This window comes from Rhopilema esculentum, chromosome 15 (genome assembly GCF_057945365.1).
Source record: "Rhopilema esculentum isolate cy_ngs chromosome 15, ASM5794536v1, whole genome shotgun sequence".
In the NCBI taxonomy this organism is placed as follows: domain Eukaryota; kingdom Metazoa; phylum Cnidaria; class Scyphozoa; order Rhizostomeae; family Rhizostomatidae; genus Rhopilema; species Rhopilema esculentum.
In genome coordinates, this window is record NC_142829.1 from 8,380,841 (window position 1) to 8,398,542 (window position 17,702).

General features: G+C 37.7%; 1 protein-coding gene across 5 annotated transcripts in view; it reads right to left on the reverse strand.

Moving 5' to 3' along the window:
* LOC135685157 (beta-2 adrenergic receptor) overlaps window positions 1-16,527 on the reverse strand; it is a 20,436-nt gene extending 3,909 nt beyond the window's left edge. For 2 of the 5 annotated variants that reach the window (XM_089112780.1, XM_089112776.1), the window contains exons 1-2: window positions 16,345-16,527; window positions 11,580-11,718 (exon numbers count right to left, since the gene is read on the reverse strand). The gene's annotated coding sequence lies outside the window, so the exon portion shown is untranslated. Of the gene's footprint in view, window positions 1-1,963; window positions 5,477-5,964; window positions 11,556-11,579; window positions 11,719-16,344 lie in introns of those variants that run through there. The other 3 variants (XM_089112777.1, XM_089112779.1, XM_089112778.1) reach the window with 3 other exon arrangements.
* Window positions 16,528-17,702: the final 1,175 nt, after the last annotated feature.

Sequence of the window (17,702 nt, forward strand, 5' to 3'; positions counted from 1 at the left end):
CATTAATTTTTCTATATTTACATGCTATTCGTAAGACCACTAAATAACAGCCCTGCATAAATTTTTAGTAGGAAGGTTGATTTACTGATAAAATATGTTCTGTTTTGTTGACATAAGATAAAATATTCCAGGACACATCGTTTTCTCCGACTGTTTTCGTATTATTTGGCAAATCGAGCCTCGGTGTTCTTATAAATTGTGTTTACAAAAATAATGTATTATTTATCTGGATGACTGGACCATCTTTAAGTAGCTGCTTCCACTGGTAGGCTTGCAAGGGATTTTGGGATGTGAGTGTAAGCCGGACTCTGCCTCCCACTTTCATTAAGCAGCCCTTCGTTCTATTTCAAAGTCTATAGTTTTCATGTTGGTAGTTGGTAGTTTTCATGTAAACAAGCAGTGTTCTAAAACCACGTCTTTGTTCTCACGGACCTCTTTTTGCGGGCAGGATCAAGGTCTGTTCTACATGCCATGCCAGGGTAAAGCCTTGTCTGCTTAATGCGTAAAAATAAGCCCTGCAATGTACTCGAATAGTCTTCGTACACTGCCCTCAATTTTTGAATATTTTATAATAGACCCCTTCTCCCACACCGCACAATATTGTTTGAATGGTTTGGTTATCGTTGTGGTCCAATGGATTCATTTCTATGATATTTAACTCTACAACCAACATTGTTTTAGGGGGGGGGGGGGGGGAGGAGGCGCGGAGTCGTATTTTTTTTTTACCAAAAACAGTAAATTTTTTTGAAGCAATGCTTATGCAACTGGAGTTTCTAAGGAGTTTTGGCAGGGATGGTACATATGTAAAGAGCACTGGAGTCTACCATAAACTGGCTGAGACATAGCTTGATGGGCACAGACGCGTTGTCTATCAAATCACAGTAATTTGGTCTTGGCAAAACAACAGTTATCCATTTGTAAACTTCAGGTCTTTCATTTCACATATCCCAGCCAATTTCAAATATATTTAACTGGTTTAGCACGATTCTTGGTATTTTGTGGTGATCTTGAGATTATTGTCCAAATTAAAATTGAATTTACCAGACTAGGGTCAATGAAATGTTTTAGCAAGTCAACAGATATGCTGTTTCGAAGTTAAAAGGCGAAGAATGCTCTTTTGAGTCATTATATCACTAAGAGCCGCGTTTGCAAACCCGAAAACCCTGCGTGCTCCCAAGTTCGAGAGTTATTGTCATGAGCTCATTCACCGCCCTCTCTTTAGTGGCAATGTTCTTCTCCTCAATCTAGAATATATCCATCCAATCGTGTGGCCCAATCAATTTTACTAAAGACTTGCAAGCTGTTGTTTACAATGCGTATGATTAAATTATACTTTGCCTAGAGATCAATCGTCTAGAGAGATGCATATATATTGTATATACATGAATTAAATTTGGTTACAGCTGCAATCAAACTTCTAACAATGCGAATTAAACAGGATAGAATTTTCTATTAATCTGTGTACATATGGTCTAAGCTTGCATGTGTGTAAGGAAGATGAAATATTGCAAAGTTCACTAGCATTTGGTAAAATTTGATAACAAAGTTTGGAACGTCAGTCAAAAAGGTTCTTTAACAAAATGCCTTTATATTATTTTCAATCTAAAATTATGGTAAGGTTGCGTTGAAGCTTAGTGATTAAAAACGACTTATTGCTGGTTTCGTAATTAAATTATCATGGAGGAAATCTTACAACAGATATGAAATGTATGTCACGTTTATCCAACAAAATATGACTGAAGAAACGTCTACGGTTTCTGAAAAGCCTTATATTTTCAAACTTTTAGTTATTACTTTCATTTCGCGAACAAAAGTATGGGAATCATTAGTTAGGGATTTCGTATATAATATACCATTCTAAACTACATTTTCTGTGATAGGAATAGCAAACTTAAGATGTGTTTTAATCACAGAAAATTTGCTGCTATATGAAATTGTAATGAAGCTTCAAAGAAGAACTCACTCTAGTCTTGTTGAAATCGAAAAACTGACTGTTGACTATATCGCACGACAGAAAGTCAGCGCGCGTATCCACGTTGACATGTGCTCGAATGATAGCATTCACAGTCCAGTGCAGTTTGTTTTTGTCTACGCAATATGCTGACGATGTTAGAAATATTTCATATGTTTTAGGCTTGCAATGAATTCTGGGGTTAAACTGTGAGGAGACTTCCGCCGAAGCCGTATCCCAAACTTTTCCATGCAAAAAATAAAGTTTCAAAGCTTACAATCTGGAATTCTATGTTAAGTTGGCATTCAATGTCGAAACATCGCAGTTTTATCAGCTTTATCACTGTTAGTACTTCTGCAATGGCTATGTTTCTCTTCGCGAAGATGTCTAAAAACCGAACTGCCAGAGAAAAGAGTTTCCCGCGGTTCGTATCAACATCTCCGTTTTCCCGCGGTTTATTTTAACATCGTATACATATATTTCACGCTTCACTTCTATCACTTTATTATTCTTCTACAATCTAAGACAACATTGTTCAAAAGTAGTTTGTTTTTTGAAAATTCAAGAAGATAAATAACTTCAACACACTACCCATAACAGCCACCAAATGAGGTACTGCGGAAAGGTTTTCTACCATTTTTGAAAATTTAAATGTTTTTTATCGAAAATCTCAACTGTTTTTGTCGGGAATTGTAATTGTTCGACGATTTCAAACAAAAGAACATATTTGATGTGAATTCACATTAATGTGAATTAAAAATTCTCCTTTATACTCTTTTTTTGCTCGTTTTTCAATGACAATCTGTTCCTTGATTGTTTCCAGAAGCAGCTTGAAACTTTCCTAAGCCATTAACTTGTCAATACTTTCCAGACTACGAGAACTACCGATTCTCAAGCTCAGTGCACCTGTTAATGTCTGAAATCGAAAAGGTCCTTTCTTTGAGCAGTTGATCAGATCGAAAAGTTCCAGCTGTTACCGTAGTTAATAATTTCAACATAAAACCACAGAATATTCTTATCCTGTGATAAAACTAAGCACAAAAAAATGTACGCGTCATGGGACAACGTTTGAAGAAATCATGATCACCCGTGCAGGTGTGCAAACTGCTTGCTATCACCACATGTGCAGATAATTTATCGTAACTCCATTCTAGGTATTGGTGGGAAAGTGTTGGTCTACCCCTTCCCCTAAAAGGGAAATCTTTAGAAACATCGAGGTGCATAGGGGTGGGAAACCCTCTTAAAAAAATTCCGTTTAAAAAACTCGCAAGGCTAGCAAAAGTAGGGGGCCAAGGTCGCACGGGACCTGGTTTACCGTTTTTTATTTCGACTTGGCCAGTTTTTGATCCAGGTTATTAGAGCTAAAAAGAGTGTCTGCAGCAGGTAAGTGCAAACTTTTTGACATGGGGCCAAAATAACGACGTTCTTACCGTAGCGGGGCGAGTCGGATTGCGTAAGGATGTGCAAAAGTGCTGGCTATCAATTCGGAACAATTGTCCTCCCAGTTCGCCTGATAATCTCCCTGGATCAGAAATTTTGTCCCAGTTTCCCGATGTCAACTAAATTTTTAATCACATACTCAGATCCTAATACCTCGAAATCAAGTTTAGGTGATCAATTTCCTCTCTCTACCCTAGAATCTGTAGGCAGTCTACCGTATCTAGCCCGTCTGACCGACTACCGCGTCTATCGCAGCTACCGCGTCTATCGCAGCTAACGCGTCTATCGCAGCTACCGCATCTATCGCAGCTAACGCGTCTATCGCAGCTACCGTAACCACAACGATCTCCTTGTTAAAACCCAAATTTGGTCAAAAAATGCACGTGCTTTAGTTGCTGGTGAGGCTCCAATAGTGAAGTGAACGCTTTGAGAATTATTGCTATAATGTAAAGAATGTTTAAAAGTGACAAACACATCACAGTAAGGGCTGTTTAAAAACTTCAGCAGATAACTCTGACAAATATTGTTAAAAACCTTTCTTTTTTTGTATATATTAATATTATAGGTTTAGACGAAGACATGGGAAAATAAGATCAACAACGACATATTATTCAATGTCCCCAATTAATGGAGCTTTGAATTCGCAATACGGATCAAAATTATTTTAAAATATGTTAGTAAGGTCGACGCTTGTACATTAGTCATCCTTGTCATCGGTAAAAACCAATCGGGAATAGTCTAACTAACTAACTTCTTATAACAGTAGCGTTTTGAGGGGGAGGCAAGAAGGGGCGGACGCCCCCCCCCCTAAATGGCAAAAAATATCTCTGAAAAAGGCCATTTTCTGGCCTTCAAAAGGGCGTAGACCCCCATTTCCCCTTGCTAGACTCGCCTTTGCCTCCCAAACCTTTTCACCCTGGCTACGCTGCTGTCTAAGGCCCTGTTCACAGGATACCGGATTAATTTCGTATCGGATCGCTTTTCATGTTCACACGATGACGCTTGAATCCGATACGCTCCGGATCGTTTTTGCGAAGTCAAATCATTCCGCGGTGAATGTGGAATGGAGTCATATCGGATCGTTTTTGAGCTCGTGTGAACGCATGAATCCGATACGGTTTCCCTCCGGAACCTCTGTTTCGAAAAAGCAGCTTCGTTTTCGGGGCTCTCTTTTCAAGACACAATAAATATGTTCCTTACGATGATGATGAGCTTCACAAGATTAATGCAAAGGAAATAGAGATTGTTTGAAAATTGATTTCGAAATACTTCTTCTTCAAAACATAACAGCGTATCAGTTCCGTCACGTCAAAGAATGCATTCAATCAGAAAAAGAGCAAAACAACGGACAACATTCCACGTTGCTATGCAACTGCTTCAAGATAATGGATTTTTTGGAGCAGTGTTGAAGCCTAGCCTCATCGTGTGAACAAGAGTGAATCCGATACGAAATGAATCCGGTATCGTGTGAACAGGAGTGAATCCGATACGAAATGAATCCGGTATAGTGTGAGCAGGGCCTAACAGAAATGTTTGTTACAAGAAGGCATGTCATAGATTGGCAGGGGGATATCAAATGGGTGTTAAAAGGGGGTTTATTTAGACAGCCGCAAGTTTTTCGGCAACCAAAATCGTAGTTGGTTGCCGTAATTGTCAACTGGTTGGTTAAATCTGATGCTTGGTAAAATAGAAGCAAAATATCTTTATTTATGTTTTAATTAGTAGATTTGTTGCTATGAAACAACAAAGAAGGTCCTCCCAAAATTTTTTGCAAAAAAAATAGCAAAAAGGAAAAAAGGGCTAGTTTTGCCTTTACAAGGCGGCTTGGACCCCTGAGCTCTACACCCCTGCCTTCAACGCCCTTAGTCGGTATGGTCAATTCGAAGCCTCATACACTTGCGCAATTTTTCCTTGACAGGTTTTCTTGATGTTAAATTTCACAAAAATAAACCTTGATAATGAAATATCCTAGTACGGAAAATTTCTTATGAGAATAAAAGGGTCTATTGAAAAGTAAAACAAAGCAATCTTGAATGAAGAGGAATTTGAAGAGTTGTGCACTCATCGCCGCTTGCTTTTGCATCCCTGCAAAATATGTGTGATCTGGACAACTCATAAAAAAAGGAAAATTTTGTTTTGCAAAATATAGGGGCTCATGGTCTACAAATCCCCCCCTCCCTCCCACGTAAGAGGCCATGCAGTGAGCGCAGAAAAATAACAAGGGGCAGTGGTTGATATGGGTGGCTATGATTTGTTCAAAGCTCAAATTTCTAACCTGAAAATCTTCTCCAAGTTTTAAAATTTTACTAAAATAGAGAGAGAGTCAGCTACATGTTTCAAATTTGCCAACAAAATAAAAATAATTCAAAACAAAGAGAAAAAATTATTGCTATTTTTGAGGTACTGCCAGCCAAGTCCTCAAAATTGTTTACCATTCAATCAATGTAGTTTGTTTATACATAATACCTAAGATCGCAAAAGTTGCTTGCAATTTGACACAAAGCTGGATTTATCACCATCCATGAAAAAATCCATAAAATATTACTAATATTATATTAGCACCAAATACATACCTTATGAATTAACTAACAAAATGTTTGTGTAATGTCACAAACTTCGCTCCAGCTTTGACTGCCACAAAACTGTATGTCTCAATCCAAAGTGGCTTTAGCTGACTGGACTTACTTTGTTTCGCAATGTGATTGTCATCTTCCACTGATACATGCTTACGTTAGGATATTAGTCGTCGAACCTTTTGTGAAGTTAACTTCCCATTTGTAAGAAATTCTAAAACCATGGAAGCATGGAATATTAACTGTGTTACGATCCAGTTATCACGTAAATTATGCATGCGGTGAGTTTCAAAAGATTGTTCAATTGCCCCGCCTACACAAAAGCATATGATCAGTGCACGAGGCAACCCCCTGTCCTTGAGCAAAATATTGTTTCAACATCTAGGAAAACGTAAGACGTTCTTTTCTAAGATTCCATCAGGTTCCCAAAAATCCCATAGAACAACCAACTCCCTTGTCCCCGTCCAAAATTGCGTCTTTGATCTGTCCCTTCCCGATATGCCATGCAAATGGGTTACCAAAAAAGGAGAATCTCATTGATCAGTGGGAGAACCTACGTTCAGAAGAGAAGTGTCAGGTAAGACGTTCGAACCCAGGAAGCACAAGAGGCGCGTTCCACCATATTTTGGAAAAAATTGCCCTTAAGCTTAGACGTTTCCTCTTAAGAACCTTTAGAAAAATGTCCCTTATCTGTTAAAGTGCCTATCTTTCTGTGAAATCTATTTTGCATCTCTAAAAGTCAGGCTGCTGTTGGATCTGGTTTTAAATCAGATGTCTAAAAAGGTTGCAGGGCAATCAGATGTCAAAAAAGGTTGCAGGGCCAAAGCACTTCTGTGGCCAAAGGCTGTTACGTTGGGTTCTATCTAAATCGAGATCTCTCTATACAAAAGATGCTCCAGTGGACAATGCTCAATGTCAAACACAAGGTGCTGAATCAGAGAAAAACATTGCGGATTGACTGTAATTTTTGAAACGCAATAAATTTGAAATAAGCCAGAAACGCAAAAATGTCGCAACCTACCTCGCTAAGTGCTAATTTGAAAATATTTTAATATTGTTAATTTTTATATGTATGGCGATGTTGCTATTGCTACCAGGCTATCAAAAATGTATGTATGGACTTCACGGAAGTTTTTGTTCTGTGACGTAGACTATAAAATAGTTAAAGGATCGTGCTTTTCGAATTTCACGTTTAATAAAATGGAATTAACCGAAAACAAAATTTTCTATAGTCATGTGGAATTGCGGGAACTTCAGAAGCTGTAGAAACTAGGCAAAGGGCAACAAATGTTATTACAACGTTGGAAAAAGGAATAGCCCTCTTGGTGCTTATCAAATTAGGAAGTTTCTGGCAAATTTGGGGGGAAGCCCGGAGGGGGCTTATACGACTTTTATAAATTTCGGGGGGGGGGGTGTGGACTACAAATTTGCCTGATTAGAAAATTTTGCCTGAAATTCTTTAGTTGTTGGCACAAACCTCTGCAATACATTTTGTCAATCTATCTCTGTATATATTTCGCAACTTTCATTTTTATATGATTATGACAGACTTTCCTAATAGTTTTGTCGAATTTCTAAATCCGGACGGGCAAAGGATATAGTTACTGCCCGGGTTGCCACCGAAACAGGAGAGAATTTTTGAATTTTGATGCTTTTAGTTCCCTGGAAAATGCACTCTTTTAAGCACATTTTACTAAAGCAATCCTTCTAGTTCTATTGAAAATTGTTTTTTTGCTATTCAAACAAATTCCTAGTGCTACTCAAACAAATTGAACAGCAGATAAAATATACCATGTTGTCAGTTACTTCTAAAGCTAGGTAACAAGCACAGTGGTTGTCAATTTAGGTCCCTCTTTCCATCTTAGCATGCCTTTTGAAATGTTAAAAAAATCTGGAGTTTATAGGGGATTGCAGTTGACGCTTTTACCGAGTAATTGTAAGGGAAATAGACACAAGACACAATTAAACCTAAAGAGGGTCTAGATTTTTAGATTTAGTGCCAACAAGAAATCTTCAAATCATTAGTTTGTTTACCTTCAATAATATCAAGGAATATCATATTTAACCAACGGAGCAACTACCTTTGCTTGATCCTCTATTGACTTTATGACATGAAGGTTTCTGAAATACCTAATGCATTTCTTCCACCGAGCGGATTTTACCTGAAATTTCCTATTGGGATACTATTTTGGGGTTGTGACACTCCCCTACACCCCTCGGTCGTGATGCCCTCTGTAGCAATAGTTGTTATGAATACAATCCAAATAACTACAGGCAAATAACTGTGCTAAGTATTTTGAAAAATCTTGTGCAGGGGCGTAGCGTGCAGGCAGGGGGGTGTGGGGGGTGTACATCCCCCAACTTTTAGAGAACTCGTTGGTAGAATTAAATTTATAACAAAATATTAATGTAACAAAGGAATTTCTGTCGGTAAAATATGGTTTTGTATCTCTTATATCCCCCCTCCCAGTGAGAATGATCACGCGACGTCACTGATCTTGTGGTCTAGTAGAGAGATTGCAAAGATTTTTAGCAAAAACAAGACAGGCAGCCTAGAGCAAAGATATCAAACCAGTTTCAATGGTTTTGCTTTTCACACACTTTCAGAAAATTGTATAAAGTCTAAGAGGACACCTTTACACATTTGCTTTGTTGGTTTATGAAAGGCTTTTGATTTAATAGATTATAAAATGTTGCCGTAAGATATTTTGTCATATAGACTTCAAGGGAATTTTCTAGTTACTATATCATCGGTGTCATATTTCGGTAACCTTATCCATTTCGGTCGGGGTACACAAACGCATGACAATTTTGATAATGCAAAAACGTACCCAAGTAGTAGGGTACCAAAACAAATGGTGGAATTAAGCATGCAAAACGGTCCGGGTACACAAATGCGTGACAATTTTGTTTGTACAAAAATATGGAATTTAGCATATGAACCGGTCTGGGTACAGAAAGGTTCTGGTTTAAAATCGAACTATTCTTTAAAAGGGGGTGGCGACTCCAAAGTTTGCGTGATTGACAAGTGTGAAATTTTAAACTCGAAAAGCATTGTGTTCAATTTAAACATCGCACTACAATGAAGTCATATGATTTGAAACACATTGCGTTTCATTTGCATAGGGTGCCGAAACGCATACACCTGTCATCACACCGGTGTACTATGCGTTTCTGCATGGGCATGCGTTTCTGCATGGGCTGAGACGCAAATGCGTTTCAAGTGTTACAGGGTAATGGCGGACATGCAGGGCCTAGCTGTGAGAGACATGAAGCGCATATGCGTTAGACAGGACACATAGGTGTTTCAACGGATTTGCGTTTCCTAACTACTTTTAGGATTTAGGATTAGGATTGCGTCCCTACCAAACAAAAAAGTTCCGTCATTTATGAATTTACGTGCCAGTGTGATTCTGGCTACGTAGGGCGCACAACCCAAAGATTGGGGGATAGGATAAAACAGCATGTTCCTTCCAACATACGAAACAAAACTGCCCCTCAAAGAGAACAGCCTCCTCGATCTTGTAGGTCTAGAAACACTGTTAAAACAAGTGATTCTGCCATTGGTCAACATCTTTTAGACAACCCAGATTGTGCAAAACTCTATAATGACGACATGTTTCGGATAATTGGCAGAGCCCGGTCGTCCTTCCATCTAGCAGTTTTGGAGTCAATCTACATAAAAACGAAAAAGCCGCCATTGTGTAGACAAAAGGAGTTCGTTTTCTCTCTTGGACTCCATTGGTAATTTTTCTTTAGGCTCGCGGCACTGATTGGTCAACTATACCGGTCTTGTGCTTGCGTTTTTCTGATTGGCCTATTTCGATCCACAACTGGGTATATATTTTTTAAACGTGTTTTTTCGGAACCTATTCTGACGTTTTATGCTCTGAGGAGTGTCAGACGAAAAAGCTTTAAGTATGTTTTAAAATGTTTGCTTTTTCAAAGCCATTTTCTAACTACTTTTAATAAAGGTTTGTGAAATAACTCATCATGTGAGACTCATCGCCACAAAACCTTAATTACAAGTTTAGACTTGTGAGTTAGAAAACAGCAACTAGCTAATATAAAGCTCAGAACATGTGATAATATCATGCGTTATAAAAGATGAAATTATGTCCCTTCCGATATAAAAATGAAAAAAAACTATAAAAAATGAAATAATGTCCCTTCCGATATAACAATATAAATTAGTTCTTTATATACGACTTTTCATAAAAATCATTAAGCAAAAAACAGGTAGGGGCGTCGTGGCTTGGGGGCAGGGGGAACGTCCCCCTATCATCGACCATTCAGCAATTGGTCGGAAATTTCGTATCCTTTTGGCAAAAGAATATTTGAAGTTCATAGAAAAGCAAGAAAGTTCAAAGGAAATAATCAGTATAAGAGGGAAGATATAAACAGAAATTTTTTTCTGAAGACAGAAGAGCAGGTGATTATCAATTTTACTGTCTGCCTATCCAAATGTGTACATATGTACATGGAATGGCAAGATTGCCAATTGGTATTACTAGATGCGAGTGCACCTTTTTAGAGCTCAAGTGTATAAAAAACAGGCTACGATCATCAATTGACCACGAAAGGTTATTTAAATGTTGAGATTGACCCACGGCGTTCCTTCCAGTGTATCGCAAACATAACGAGTCCCATAAAATCATAGGCATAGCATGTCATGACGCATTTTGGTGCGTTTTTCAAAAGTTGGTTTTCTAGTCAAATAATGCCATCAACTGGAGCTCCCCTTCCCACTTTGAATTTCTTGGCACCGCCCCTGATACCTATTAGTTCAGGCCAGAAATTACCATTTCTACTGCTTGATATTTAGTGTGAGAGCTTCCTTTTGTTCTTGTCCAAGTACTTGGCACCCTTGGCACAATTTGATTCTCAGCTTTCATGGCAATACTGAATACAGTTACAGCTACAATTCAACCTCGATTTTCATTTTCTCATTATGTTTCCAGTTGCTGGCGCTAAGGCTATTGTCTAACGCTCAATCAAACCTACGATACCTGCTCACAGGTGGAGTATTCGAACAAAAATTCATCTCTTGATAATCATCTTTGTTTAGACCAATATTTGATAATGTAGAACTTGAATAGTTTGATAAAAATTAGAGTTAGAATTATCAAAAGTTAAGTGTTCTTCGTTCAAAGTTAATTTTAGGATTACAGACTTACATCCACAGTCATGGTCTAAAGCAGCGCCTCTTATACCTCCCGCTTTTGCTAAGGAATATCGTTATCCACAACCAAGTTAATGGATGGCAAGGATATTCCCAATCCCATAAAAAGAGTGTGAATCTCCTTGCTGCTTGTGATCATTTAAGCCTGGGTATATTGTTTTCAATTACTTAGCAAACTTAATACTTAAATCTATTTATCACTCTTTGCATGTCAGGTTGCAAGTTCATTGCGCTGAGAAAAAAGTCTGTAAATTTTCTCCAATCCAATAATGAAATCCTGTTAGATTTTCTCTAAATCAAAAACTTCATATCTGCCAATTTCTGGCCTTCTGCTCGAAGTTTAACTACAGTTATAACTGATGGAGTAGAGAGGCAGAGAAAACAAAGAATTATAGATGATTTTAGCTGATGTTAACATTAATCGGATAATTACCTTTGCATAGACATTGCAACCACCACTGCGACTTTATTCAACTCTCCAATTCTCCATCTGATTTGCCTTTAGAACCAATCCTTTTTTTAGTTATTCAAACATAGCCTTGCAATGTTGCTATTGTTTCGCTGTGTGGTACCTACAAAAATCAACAGTTTAACCGCATAAGGTGCTACCTACAAAATCCGTGTTTATTTTAGCTAAGCTGACGTAGGCCTAAATTCGTATCTTAGCCATTTTGAACCAGTCAACAGTAAGCAGAACTGAGCAAAAATTATTGATTTTTATTCAAATATATCTTCCGGCTTTTATGCTCTGCATAAACACCATCTGTGTAACAATTGCTAACGCAATCAAATATTCTGCTCTAGACAAACTTTGATGTTGCTTCAGCCAAGTATTTACAAACGGGTAATGCAAACAGGTGGCAGTAGGGTGAAAATCTATGATTCTCTTAAAAAATCAGTACTCATTTTTTCTTAATATCCTTTTCAGATACTTAAGCCTGGTCATCCCATTTGTGATACCACTAGATTTAAGATAGCCATGTGAGAACAGAAATTGCTAAAAAAGGAGAGAATTAAAAGTTGCTTATTAAAATGGTATCCATGAAAAGAGTAACGTACAAGCTTAAGCAACTCTTTCAATGTTCTCAGTGAGGCTGCATACTTCTACAGCCTTGCACTACTTCAAATAGAAACGTCACAAAAACTGGGGGGAAGCACCTAGGAAACTCTCTCATTTTAGGGAGACTGACTCCTATGTCTATGACCTATAAAGTCTTACGGGAGATAGAGGACTAAAACAGCAGGGAAATGCCAAGAATACTTTCGGGTTAATAAACGTGACTCACTAACAAGCCCTCAAAAATGGTTTGAAACTAATCAAATCTATCCGTGCAGACGGGAGTTTTAACTCCTTCTATAGCAGAAAGTCTTTGAAAAGTCAAATTTCATTTTGAAATTAACAGTAAACAAAATGCACTTATTATACAAAAATATTTTGACCTGCTACAAAGCTACAGATTCTCTCGCAAGTACAAAAAGGGGACATTTGTTTTCAGAGTTGTCGATCGTCCTTGCTTGTCATTACCACGACTTATTTTTTATCTAGTGCAATCAAGGTCTGGTGATTATACCTTTTGGTGCCGAAAAGGTTCTTCGTCAGCATAAATCCTTTGAGCGCTGTGAACCAAATTCACCTATTTAAATATGGCGAATCCGATGGAAACAAACTTTTTTGGTAATACATGGCGGTCTTGATTTTGGTTACACTATGTTACATGATTGGATAAATGCATTTGCAAAGAAGAGTGTTAAGGTTTATCATTTCTATTCTGCTTCTAGGTAGAATTACGGCGATGGTTAGGTAGATGTGGAGGTGAATAATGGAAAGAAGTCCAGCCGCATGTGATTAGAAAGAAGGGCAGTGGCGGCGCCAGCGATTACAAAGTGGGAGGGTAATGAGATGGTCTCAGTGCTTTGCATCAGACTAACTTTCCTTAGAAAATTTAATCTACCCCTACCCAGCGCTTTTCAATCTGTTTTTAGAAGAAATGTGTAGACCATGTTTTCAGAAAAATGGGCGGGGGGTATTTACCCCCATACACCCCTTGGCGCTGCCACTGGAGAAGAGATTATAGGGGAAGTTTAGCGAGATTCGCACGTTTTCTAGGAGTAAATTACTGATCACTACGCCACCATGTGAATCTTGCTGCTTGAGAATTAGGTTAGAGAGGCACTGTGGAGATAAAGCCAAAAAGTAGCCTTTTTTTACCTTGAGTCGTTGTTTTCTTGAAAATGCTTTCGTGAGGGCCCCCTGTGAACATCCATTAAAACAGAGTACTTCGGTATTGGCATATTTATGGCGCTGTATAATCTGAAAATCCTGATAAAAAGAGTCGGATAGATTTTAAAAGGTTTATGATGGTTTATCGCTGAAAATAGCGATAAGGGTGAGAGTGAGATAAAGACAAGATAAAGCTGAGATAAGGGTGAGATAAGGCTGAGATAAGGCCGAGATAAGGCTGTGGTTTGGCTGAGATAAGGCTGAAAAGCTATATTTTCTTTTATATTATCATTATTTTGTGGCTTAAATATTTTAAAGTCTTAAAGACATTTAAAAGGGTGGCATTCTTTGCCTATGCCTCTGTGTCTGTCTGTTGAAAACTTTGCAACATGAATGCGGTCACAGGCACTATAAAAAGGTCTGGTACACACCATTATAGACCCAAGTTGAAAAAATTAGATTTGTCGGTCCAATGAAATAGTTTAGAGTCGTGTTAGCACAATGCTGAAGGCACATTTCAATGACAGTAGGGGCGCTAGGAGATGTGGACCCCATATTATAAGATAATTCATTGACTTTTTTTCTGATCGTGAAATTATCGATACTAATTATTACCGGTGAAGACGAAAGTTTAAATGTTTACGAAACAGTGTTTTTTGAAAGTCAAAATGATCATTCTTATTTTACTTAGACTCATCAAACAATGAACTCATTCTCCGTACACAAAAATGCAGGAAAACCCGTACATACACTATTCAACAGATCCATCTGAAGAGAGACTGCCAGTTTGAAACAGCTGTATGCATAATAAGTTATGCTTAAGAATCAGTTTTTTCTTTCTACACGCTAATCTCGTTTCATCTTATACTTTGTTGTGCCTGTTTTTCCTTTTTGATAGCAATCTCAACCTGATTCTCTTGTCTCTCTTAAGTATTACTCTTATCCTAATGCATACAAGTTGATTTGATATTTACAACCTTCAAGTGTTTATTCCGGCACTTATTTAAAAGCTGAGATCCTTATTTACACAGTCGTGACAACATAACCTAGCAACAAGTGCGGACAGGGCAAGGGGGTCTTCTTCGATAAATCATCATAAATCATAAGAGCATTTTTTGGAATTCAGTACTAACAGAATGATGCAAAAAGTTGTTTTATTTATTTTCTTTGCTTTAGTTAAAAATTGCATTTCAAAAGCAGACGTTTCTTACTATTTTCAAGTAACCAAAAGGCTGTGACACCAAAATTCAATCATTGTCCCATTATCCCAATCATTATCATTATCCCAGTCATTATCCTAATCATTATCCCCCAAATCCTTGCCGCTTAAATCCGTTCCTGCTTCTCCTTTTTCCTATTTATTAAATTCTATGAAATTGTAAATATCTGGGGTTGAGGGATTAAAATTACAGTTCAACAGTGATTTTTTGCAATAATAGATAAAGTTTGCTTGTAGGTATCTATAAAATGTAACATATCAAAAGAGGGTGAATTACTTCCTAATTGTTTAAACTTACCCCGTTTGCTTCCAATCCTTAGCTTAAAGCATAGAAACGAAAGAACCATAAATCAAATGCGAGAAGCAAAGATAACCACATTTGCAAGTTGCTGTAAAATTCTTGACTCACTGTCAAAGCTTAATTTTCAGTGGGGTTCAGGAAGGTTCCCTCTTTAGCATATCTAATATTAAGGTGCATTTAAATTCAATTTGTGCAATAATATAATGGTTTTGTGTAATGATATACAGGAAAAGTGTGCAGTGGCAAAACTAGTACTAATAGTTATTGTATGAAAATTTTAAGCATTTTTCACAAGCTTCGACATTTTTCAACTCTGTAAAATGAATTTGATAGCCTGACCATACCCAAGAAAATCAAAAGAGGGGGCAGGGCGGTGAATTGCCTCATGGCCAGGGGTTGATTTAAGATACAAGGATAGGGGGGGGGGGTGTTAGATAATTATTGAATTTTGGTGCCACACCCTTCAGGTGACTGGAATATGCTGGAAACGCTCATTTTGAAAATGAAGTTTTTCATTTCAAGATAAATAAGATAAAAAGATAAATAAAGGAAATTTTTGCATTATTTGTTACCGCTGACCACAAAAAAATGCTTTTACCGAATCAAGGCAAAATTTACCCATGGCCTCAAGGTCTAGAGGTAAAACGTTTCAAACTAGTGCAAAAAATGACGGAAAAAAATAATTTCGAACAGCATCTTCAGCTAGCAAAAAGGGCGTGTTTGCCAAAATGTTCTGCCCGCTTTGCTCGCAGAGGGCTATGTCCTCTAGTTTTGACACAAGCCCTCCAAAATCTCTCCGCGGCCCTGAACATACCTAATACACTATTAGCCAGGACTAAATAATAAAACAAAGTTAATGAAAACAAATTATAAAATTATGAAAACAAAGCTGCTTGAGAATTATATATCCAATTTCAATTACAGAGATTTTAGCAGAACTTTTTATCGAATTTTGCCAAACGTGATTTATTTTTGAATGTAAAGACGATAATGAAACCAAGTGGAAAAACGAAGAAATAAAGAAAAGGTGAAGAACAGAACACCTCAAACATCAGCAGTTAGTCTATTCCTTTTTAACTAAGTCGAAAAATTAAGATATGCTAATATTTTGAATGGCTTGTGGTTGCCGATATCAATTGCATTATCAATAAAAATCACTAAGCAAGCAGATAAAGCGAAAATTATGAACGTGTCCAGAAATTTTTTTCTTAAGGGCGCCACCAAAAACACTTACTTTCAGCAAAATTTGACATGATAAATTTTCCCTTAAAATTAGGCATGCTCTTGATGGAGTAAGCGTTAGTTAAGGTATCAAATGAAACTTTTTGTCAGAAAAGAGAGTATCGAATGGGAAAAGCTGCCTCGGAGCTTTGGAGTGAAGAGGTCATTAGGGCTGAGCAGGCAGATCGGCATTGGCTAGTAACAAGGATTTGAAGGCTACTGACCGATTCACTCACCTTTGTAAACAATCAGTTGTAATGAAGCTTCTTCCTCAGCACTGGCAGTCGCATTCATCGCTGAAAACAACATATTCTTGACAAATCGCCTTTGTACAAAGCTTTTCAAGATTGCAAGCGTTTTATGATCTTTGGATTAAAAAACGGTAGTGTCTGGATGTCATTCATGCTTAGTTTTATGCAAATGCTATTTGCTTAGCTTTAAATGTTGGGTCAATTCAATTCCAAGACATTTTGTCACCTGCTAAACCGAGCTTTAATAGAAAGACCGCTTTCCAAACAGCATTCTGATTTTTCCGATATTTGCATGAAAATACTTCAGAAGAAATTTGATGCTCATTGCCAATCAAAACTAATTTGATTTGATATTTCGATGCAAGAAGCTATAAATATGCTCTTTGTCTGTTTTTCGGACGTGTAGAAACGATCTCATTGTCCGAAAATTAAGCTGTCCGACATATTAGGATCCAAAAATGTTTTCTGTGAAATAATTTTTTTCTGTAACTGCAAAAACGCGTCGGCATCGAATGCATGCAACCAGATGCAGGGATTGTAAAGGATCAATAACTCAAGAGAGTACTTCTCAAGGGGTCTTTACATGCTCCTCCGTTTCCCGCTCCTGTCTTTTAATGCTGCACTCGAACTTATATGGTTCTGGTACCTAGGGTATTCAAGGGGGAGCACGCCTTTAGGTAAAAAGCTTGTCGTTGTCATGTCGTTGTCAAGTTGTCAAGAATATCTGGTAAAAGGGGCAGAAAGAGCACTGTGACAATAAGTTTCAAATTAAAGGGGTACTTACTCCCACTTGAAACTAGGGGACACGATGCCCCCGTGTCTCCCTGATTCCTACGTCTCTAGTCCGATGAAAAAGTAGAGCTCGATTATGACACTCAAGATATCAATCCTTTGTTGTTTTTGTCTCTAGAAAGCCCACTCACCATAGGCAACGCTTAGGGGCTTGGGCCTTGAGCCCCTGCTGGAATTTTTTTGGGAACTCAGACCCCCATGGCAGCCTTTCAATGCATAGCAGATTTACGGTAAAGAGCAAAATATATCAATACTATTGATTTTGATTGATTAAAAGCAATTGATTGATTGATTGCAATACTATTGATTAAGAGGCAATTAACATATTATGGCCACATAAATAGAGCAGACAACAGTTTAGAAAAACTGATAATGCAAGGAAAAATTGAAGGGGAAAAGAGGTAGAGGACGACCTGCCACAAAGTGGTTTGACAACAAGAAATGTTTATCAGCTCAACAAAGACACTAAAAATAGGGCTGAATGGAGATGTCAGGTTCGTAACATCACCAGGGGTCGAACGACCTGAAGGACAACTACAACAATTGAATTT